Here is an 8,390-nt window from a genome sequence, read left to right as displayed (position 1 = left end):
TTCTGTTTGCTTTTTGACTTTTACTTAAAACCCTTTTACATTTCCACTTTAAATGCCTGTTGTTCATTGGGAGAAGGAAAGAAACAGAGACCCAAGATTTTTGAAAGGCAATATTATTGGCCTCCAACCTTTTTTTTTTTGAGAGGGAGTCTCCTTCTGTCACCAGGCTGGAGTGCAGTGGGTCGATCTCGGCTCACTGCAACCTCCGCCTCCCGGGTTCAAGCGATTCTCTTGCCTCAGCCTCCCTAGTAGCTAGGACTACAGGCATGCGCCACCATGTCCAGCTAATTTTTGTAGTACAGCCTTCTTATAGGCAGATTTGGACCGATCTCCTTTGGATATGTCAGATCATCCTAAATTTTAGAAGCAGTTGATTCACTTTGGAATTCAGAATGATTCTTGTATTAGAAGATCATTTGGAGGTATTAACTTTCGTTGAAGTTTAGAGTAAAAGTAAAGATTCCTTTTGGATATCATTTGAAACCCCTTAGTAACTCAATTTCTGTTGTTCTTATTTCCTTTAAATACACTCGTTCTTGGCTTTCACCTTTTTGATTCTGTGAAGTACGCAGGAGCAGGGATTAACTTATTCAGTATTCCTGTTCTGAAGAAAACCAGAAAAGTCACTGTATAAACTTGACTTAAAATAATATCTTTCTCTTTTCATGTATTTTCATTTGGGGGAAAAAAATCTAATTGTAACCTGAATTCGAGCTGTACCCCTCCATAGTCCTACACTCTAGAGCTAATCTGGTTGGGTAGAAAGGCAGAAGAATGGTATATTGTCCCATTGTGCCTATAATGTATTTTAAATTGGTCATTCCACCTTACTTAATGGAAAATCTTGCAGTTTTCCTAGTGCTCATCAGCGGTTTTAGAATTCACTAACACCCCAAATTTTTTTTTTTTTTTCCTTTTCCTTTTCTCTGTGATATCATGAGCCTGTAAGGACAAATGGCATATTTGGGCATAACTGCTTGACTCTGTAACTACTTTTTAAAAATCAAAATCTAAAAGGTATTAATTTTTTTTAATTTTGTTTTTTCAGAGACAAAGATGAAACCAGATAGGAAATACAGTTTCTGTGCTTTCTACTTATTACAATATTAGTTTCTTCTAAATATTACTTTATTTGTATTTCACTAAATTCAAAAGCAAAAATTGGATATCTGAGATGAACAATTTTGAATGGGTTAAGGTAGGAGTAATAAGCATTGTGTTCACTCATATATAGGTAAGGGAATTTTATGTATAGTGAGAAATATAAAAGTACTTTGACATACTGTTTTTTCAAGGAGTCTCTAGAAAAGGGTAGAAGAACTGAGAATGAGACATCTAGATTCCATTTCTGGTTTATATGTAGCTCTTTTGCCTAATTTATATATAATTTTGTCACAAGGTAAGTCCAGTAACTGTCCTGTCTTAGATAATTTACAGAGGCTGAAGTGACCAAAGATCCATTCCTTATTACTTTTCTAATTAAAAGAAGAGATAGCTAGATTTCTAGTAATATTATTCTAGATGTTGATAAGACACTGTTCCTAATGCCAACTACAAATATTCAACTACTCAGAATGTATTTAAAAAATTGTTTGGTACAGCATTAATGTTGGTGATTCCTTTCTCCCATCTTATTTCCCTTCCCTTCTATTCTTTCCCATGTATTTCTTTTGCCTAAAAGAACATTGGTATGATTCTCATTTGCTACTTTGAGTATATAACTCCATCAGACTTTCCAGAGTTCTTCAGGATGGAGCTCAAAGTTCACATTTTTCCATAAATGTCTTTTTTTTTCTTGACCTTTTTCCACCCTGTAATTTCCCCTTGACTTACCCACTGCCCTCCCCAATCTGCAAAAGTGACAGTTTGCTGCCTCAAAACAGAGCATTCAAATGAATTCGCTTAGCCAATAACTTCTGTGAAGTTGCCTTTTCTAATGGTGTTATTACTCAGTGATGCACAAATGTGGTATTTGCCCTACTGGTAGGCAAACAAAGGTCTGGTTAAGAATGGTAACCTGCTGTTTTCTTTAAAGGAGAGCCAAAGACTTGTGCTTTACTCTGTTTTGGTTTTGGGGGAAGTAGTAGCCATTTTGATCATGAAACATTTTAGTATTTGTGAGTTGGTTGTACTGTGTAAGTAGATTTATCTAAAGTTAACTGTTAAAGTTACCTAGCCTTATAAGACGTAAAAGTAATGAAAATTCATCAGTTTCTCTAAGCCAGTGAATGTCATCTTTTATAATGTTGTGTATAAGCATTTGTGCCCACCCCAGCTTCTGCTATCACTGTGGTCAAGTCATGGGTCTGGGTAAAGGAATTCTAGAGTATGTGACTGGTGAGAAAAAACTATAGTCAGTACATATACAGATTGTTAAAATTCAAGAAAAAATATTTTCACTAAAAAAAAGGATCCGTCTCAGTAAAGAAGTATTCAGTTGCTGTCACTTATATGCAAATCGTGGTGGGTAGCAGTCTCACCGTTTTCTACTCTCTTTTGCTCATTTTAAGTAATTGAGTAAAGGTTTTATTTGTAAAATCTATCTGTAAAAGCACCTGTAACGATTTATATGTCATTGAAAGGAATGGCCCAGTTACTTTTAGGAGAGATTAATAATCTACCTGGAAATTAACTACAGTGTTTACTTAGATTTTCCCCTAAAAGAGTCTAAATGTGTTAAATTTTAATTGGTGATATGGTTACAGTGTTGCAAGGTGATCTCTTCCCCTGAAAAATCTGCCTATCCTTTAGAGCTACTAAACTAAAGCAAATTTTACTTTCATCATTAGCACCTGAACAAGCAAGCAATCTACTGCTGTCATCATTTTACCTGAGTGCCCATTTTGCTGATCCACGTTCATACCTTTCTACCTGGGACAGCTACGATTTTTATATTTATTTGTTGCTTCAGCTCAGGTTTATGAAATTTTCCTGCTGAAATGACTTATTGGGAGTTGTAGGTTGATTATAGTTACTATTAAACATTTTCTCAATTTAGCTTTTCTGAGCCACTTCAAAAAGAAAGCTGTTTTTGTCAAAAGGTACTATTAATTGTAGCAAGTAAATCTTAAGATTTGAATTTTTAAGATTTTATTTCTGTGTTCACTAAAGATCTTTTCACAAGTAATAGATTATAATTGATAAGTAATACTAGCTATAGTGTTAATAAAGAATAAGACTGTCACCACCAGGAATAAGTAACACCATTTAATAATCTATTCCTAATAGGTATGTTTTCAATACTGCACTGAACAAAGTGGGTAAAGAGCCCTTTGAAATCCTTTTGTAATAAAGGGATTTACCTCACCACTGGAATCCTTGTTTTTAGAGCCTCTGGATTTTCAGCCAAACACTGAACTCTCCTAAACTTTATCCCTGAACAAAACATCCCTAGAGAACAAACTTTATTTTCACAAGAAAATAAGGCACAATAAGGGGGAAGAACTTAAACCTCAAGATAATATTGTGTCCAAAATGTGTATTTAGAAAATAAAATCCTGTGGAGTTTGTTATCCTAATGTTTATTTTATACTAGATAAGGTGACTTGTTTTCTTGTATTGAGGTCTTACTGTTTCAGATTTGTTTTTGTTTCTGTTCTAACTCTAAGCAGACAGAGCTCACAAGTCTTTGGCATCCATTTTAGGTTGTACACGCAGAGTCATCTTATAACTGGAAACTGTCAGGTGGTCCCCCACCCCAGTGAATGTATGAAAGGGTCAAGAAAAAGATTGGAAACAAACTATTGGGTGAATAATTGGTTGCTTTATTTATTTTTTTTTTTTTCCTTTTTTTTTTTTTTTTTTTGTAATCACCATTTATTTGTGTAATCTTTCTCCAGTGACTGGCTGTCATTCTCATAATATCTGAACTACCCCATAAAATAGTTCTCTGATTTAAAAGCATTTAGCTTTTGCTTATTGTTTTTACATACTCTATTCAACTAAGACACTGTCCTGAGAATTATTTTTTCCAGATGGATCGTTGGCCTAAATTTTCACACTTCTCCCCTGTTCATCCTTTTTCCTCTTCCTGCTTCCTGGGAATAAAAGGAACTTTTTTTTTTTTTGTAATTAATTAGTCCACGAGGCTCATTATCTTTCTTTATGATTAATCTATGACTTTTGGGTACAAGAAAAATGGAAAAAGTGAATTAAGGTAATGAACAAAACCTTTCACCCACTTAAACATTTTCCAGTTTTGAGATTCCTCTTTGTGTGTGGTCTCTTCCCCTTGTCACCCCTTCTGCCCTTTTTCTCTGACTATGGTAATTTGGTCTTTAGGCTCATACCAGTCTCCCCGAGACATTCTGCAGTCATTATCACCTTTTTGGGTGGATTTTATTTTGTTTTATTTTGTTTTTTTAAAAAAAAATAACTTTTTAACATTGGTGCATATTTGCTTGGGATAGAGCTTGTGTAATTTACCAATCGTATTGATTGTAAGTGATTGTGCCCTGCAGAGGTATATTTAACAAGACAAAAATAATCTTGGTTAATAAAGGAGCCCATGAGATTTGAGTCAGGTTATAAGTGACTTTATGAAATCACTTACAGTTTTGGATAGAATTTAAATCTCCTTATAAATCAGTGGTAGACATACCATTTTTTAAAGTTTTCTTGTATTTTTTGTTTTTTATTGCCGCAGCTCCCTATTTTTTCTTGCCTGCCTCCACCCACCTGTTTGGGGGAAAAAAAAAATTGAGCCTTAAAGTGACAGCTAATTTTATAATTGCTGGATTTTGTGAAATTTTACTTTTTCCAAGTGTTTCCAGCTTACAGAAGTGAAGACAAATAGGTTGGAATAGTGAAGACAAATGGATTGGAATTTCACAAGCTGTGAATAATTCCTTAGGATCTGGCAAACTGTGAAGTCTTATTTGAAGACCTTATCTCTTGAGAGTTCTTTTGGAGTAGGAAAAAGAACCCTATTTGAAATAGACCATTTTCTCTTGTTTTAATCTGTTTAATATTTCTGCTTTTTAAGCAGCTTTCAAAACAAGTGTGGTGGAAAAAAAGAAATAGTAGGAAGATGTTTAGGGCAGCAGAACTCTGGGTCTAAATAAGTACATGTTCCCACTTGTTGCTGATTTTTGAGAGTACTAGGGCCATTTTTTTAAATTTTGTATTATTTGTTTGCATGTTTATATCAAAGATGCCCATTTTGTTAAAATGCTATTTCCTTTATTACCTTGGAAACTGACTCAGCCTCATGTTGCTCCTAATTAGTGTTTAAGGCTCCCATGAGTTGCAGATAAAAGGATTTATTTTAACAAGTAGAAGGAGGTGATTCACCTTTTGGATTGTAAATATATGAAAGTGTCTACAAGGTCTTTATCTGCTTTCTGTCAGCATTTATATTAAATGATAAATTAATGAGGAATGTGTGTATTCTTTTTTGTGAATGAGTCTGAGCCGTCTTACTCTAATCTTGAGATTACTTTCTTACACCTCTTTAATGGAGGGGTTTTTTTAGGTGAAAAATAAAGAAATGGCTACTCTGCATGAGCAAACACATACTTGGAGTAGCCAGTTTGTGGACATCACAGGAATTAGTCCAATCTTAAACTATCATCACATTCCTTCATTTGTCACACAGTTATTGCACATTAGGAGTGAGGGTAGTGGTTCTGAGATACTAGCATCAACTCAGACTCCATGGCTAACATCCAATGTCTTCGTTTTTATGGCTTCTCTGAAAATTAGGACCGTCTTTACTTGCCATGGTAACTTCCTGATGCAAAATGTTTTTTTGTCTTTCCATTCTTTTTTTTTTTTTTTTTTTTTTTTTTTTTTTTTTTTTTTAATGTAGTCTTGCTCTGTTGCCCAAGCTGGAGTGCAGGGGCAGAATCTCAGCTCACTGCAACATCTGCCTCCCGGGTTCAAGCAATTCTCCTGCCTCAGCCTCCCAAGTAGCTGAGAATATAGGCCTGCACCACCATGCCCAGCTAATTTTTATATTTTTAGTAGAGTTGGGGTTTCACCATGTTGGCCAGGCTGGTCTCGAACTCCTGATGTGAAGCGATCTGCCTGCGTCAGCCTCCCAAAATGCTGGGATTATAGGCATGAACTACTATTCCCAGCCTTGTCTTTCCATTCTTACTGACTTCTCCTGATTGTCCTGAAATCCCACCCATTAGTCAATCCTCGCAGTTAGTGGATATAAGTAAGTTTGTCTAATAGAGATCATACGTTAGTCAACACCTCGATGGCATGAAGAAGAAAAGGGAGGAGGTTTGGTGTGGTGGCTCATGTGTGTAGTCCCAGCTACTAAGGAGGCTGAGGCGGGAGGATTGCTTGAGTCCAGGAGATCAAAGCTACAGTGAGCTATGATGCTTCATTGCACCACTACACCAGCCTGGGCAACGGAATGAGACTATTATTCTAGATTAAAAGAAATATAAGAAATACAAAAATGCAGCATGGGTGATTTTAGCAAACCAAATATACAAAGACTTTTGTATACAGGAAAATTTTATTATGTATTGGGCATTAGATGATACCAAGGAATGGCATTTTTCAGTGTAAAACATGATTATGTAAGAAAACATCCATTTTTAAAAATAAAGATGCAAAACTGACAATAGCTGCAATTTCCTTTAAAGTAGGAACTAAAATCTTTTTAAAAAGTAAATAATGCAGCCACGCACGGTGGCTCACGCCTTGTAATCCCAGCACTTTGGGAGGCTGAGGTAGGCGGATCACCTGAGGTCAGGAGTTTGAGACCAACCTGGCCAGCATGATGAAACCCCGTCTCTACTAAAAAACAAAAAATACATGCAAAAATTAGCTGGGCATGGTGGCAGGCAGCTGCATGGGAGGCTGAGGAAGGAGAATCACTTGAACTTTGGAGGCGGAAGTTGCAGTGAGCCAAGATTGCGCCACTGCACTCCAGCCTGGGCAACAAAGAGTGAAACTCTGTCCCCCCCCCCAAAAAAAAGTCAATAATGCACATTACCAATGAAGGTTATTTACTCTTCCTGCCAGCAATTAGCGATTAGGTGTCCACTGGTATATCTGACCTCAAGGGAAGGGACCATAGTAAAGAAAGCCCAGGGTATGAGCAGTGGTAACTGCTGCAGCCATCCCTGAATGATTATAAATTCTGGACTGGGAATTACAAAACTAGCCCTGCCATCTTTATCAACTACCTAGGCCTACCCTGCTGATAAGCAATAGGGTACATTCTGACCTCTTGGGCTGAAACAAAAAAAAAAAAATAGAAATTTGGTTTTTATGCCCATTAGTGCTTCAATCCCAATAACCAGCTAATCTTCAGTGGTTAATTAGTAAATCCCCTTGCCTTCCAGCAAGATGACTCATTCAGTAAATGGCTGCCACCCTTATTTGGAACACCTACCATATAAAAAGTGGACTTGTCAAATACTCACTGAATACTCATTGAGTATTTACTAAAGAAATGTATTGAGTACTTCCCATATGCACAGCCCTGTAGAGGACAAAGAGTTAGAAAATACTGGCTCCACTCTCAATGAATTTTAATTCTGGAACTTGACAGAACACTAAACAGAATTACCAAAGAATTTTTCAACCACACTTGTCCTCAGAAGAGCAAGGAGCAGTGAGATGGTATCCAAGGAAAACTTAAGCTTGCCTGGCTGGTCAGGCTTTCCTGAGGAAGTTGCACTGAAGATAAAACTTGAAAATCATGGGGAGGGGAGAGAGGTGTGTGGGAGACAAGAGACTTGGTCAGAGAAAATAGAATGTGTGAATTCTCTAAGGGAAGAAAGAGCCTGAGGTGCGGAAACTGGAAGGAGTTCATTAAGACTAGAGGAAAAGTAGTGAAGACAGTGGCTTGAGATTCACAGCCAGATAGATCATGGAGGCCTGTGGACCGTGCTTAAGTGTTTGGATTTTATTCTGAAAGTAAAGGGAATGCAAAGAAGGGTAGTGAGCAGTGGAATGAAGGGCCCAGATTTATGCCTCTTGGGAGCTGATCATAATCCCAAAAGACAACCCCAAATATTGAAATTCTGAAAAAGGTCCGGGCGTGGTGGCTCGCGCCTGTAATCCCAGCACTTTGGGAGGCCGAGGTGGGCGGATCACGGTCAGGAGATTGAGACCATCCCAGCTAACACGGTGAAACCCCGTCTCTACTAAAAATACAAAAAAAAATTTAGCTGGGAGTGGCGGCGGGCGCCTGTAGTCCCCGCTACTCGGGAGGCTGAGGCAGGAGAATGGCGTGAGCCCGGAAGGCGGAGCTTGCAGTGAGCCGAGATCGCGCCCCTGCACTCTAGCCTGTGCGACAGTGAGACTCCGTCTCAAAAAAAAAAAGAAATTCTGAAAAAGTTCCAAAAAAATAATTTTGGGGAAAAAAATTAAATTATTTAAAAGACTTTTACTATTTTTTTTTTTTTTTTTTTTTTTTTTTT

The 8,390-nt window shown here is 37.2% G+C and overlaps 1 protein-coding gene across 4 annotated transcripts in view; it reads left to right on the top strand.

Moving 5' to 3' along the window:
- Window positions 1-5,381, top strand: part of RC3H1 (ring finger and CCCH-type domains 1) — a 94,258-nt gene extending 88,877 nt beyond the window's left edge. For all 4 annotated transcript variants that reach the window (XM_017866950.1, XM_017866947.1, XM_017866945.1 and 1 more), the window contains exon 20: window positions 1-5,381. This exon is cut by the window's left edge. The gene's annotated coding sequence lies outside the window, so the exon portion shown is untranslated.
- The last annotated feature ends 3,009 nt before the right edge of the window (window positions 5,382-8,390 follow it).

Source organism: Rhinopithecus bieti, unplaced genomic scaffold (genome assembly GCF_001698545.2).
Source record: "Rhinopithecus bieti isolate Rb0 unplaced genomic scaffold, ASM169854v2 scaffold_1853, whole genome shotgun sequence".
NCBI lineage: Eukaryota > Metazoa > Chordata > Mammalia > Primates > Cercopithecidae > Rhinopithecus > Rhinopithecus bieti.
Note: the sequence above shows the minus strand (reverse complement) of the source record. Positions and strands in the feature narration are given on the sequence as shown.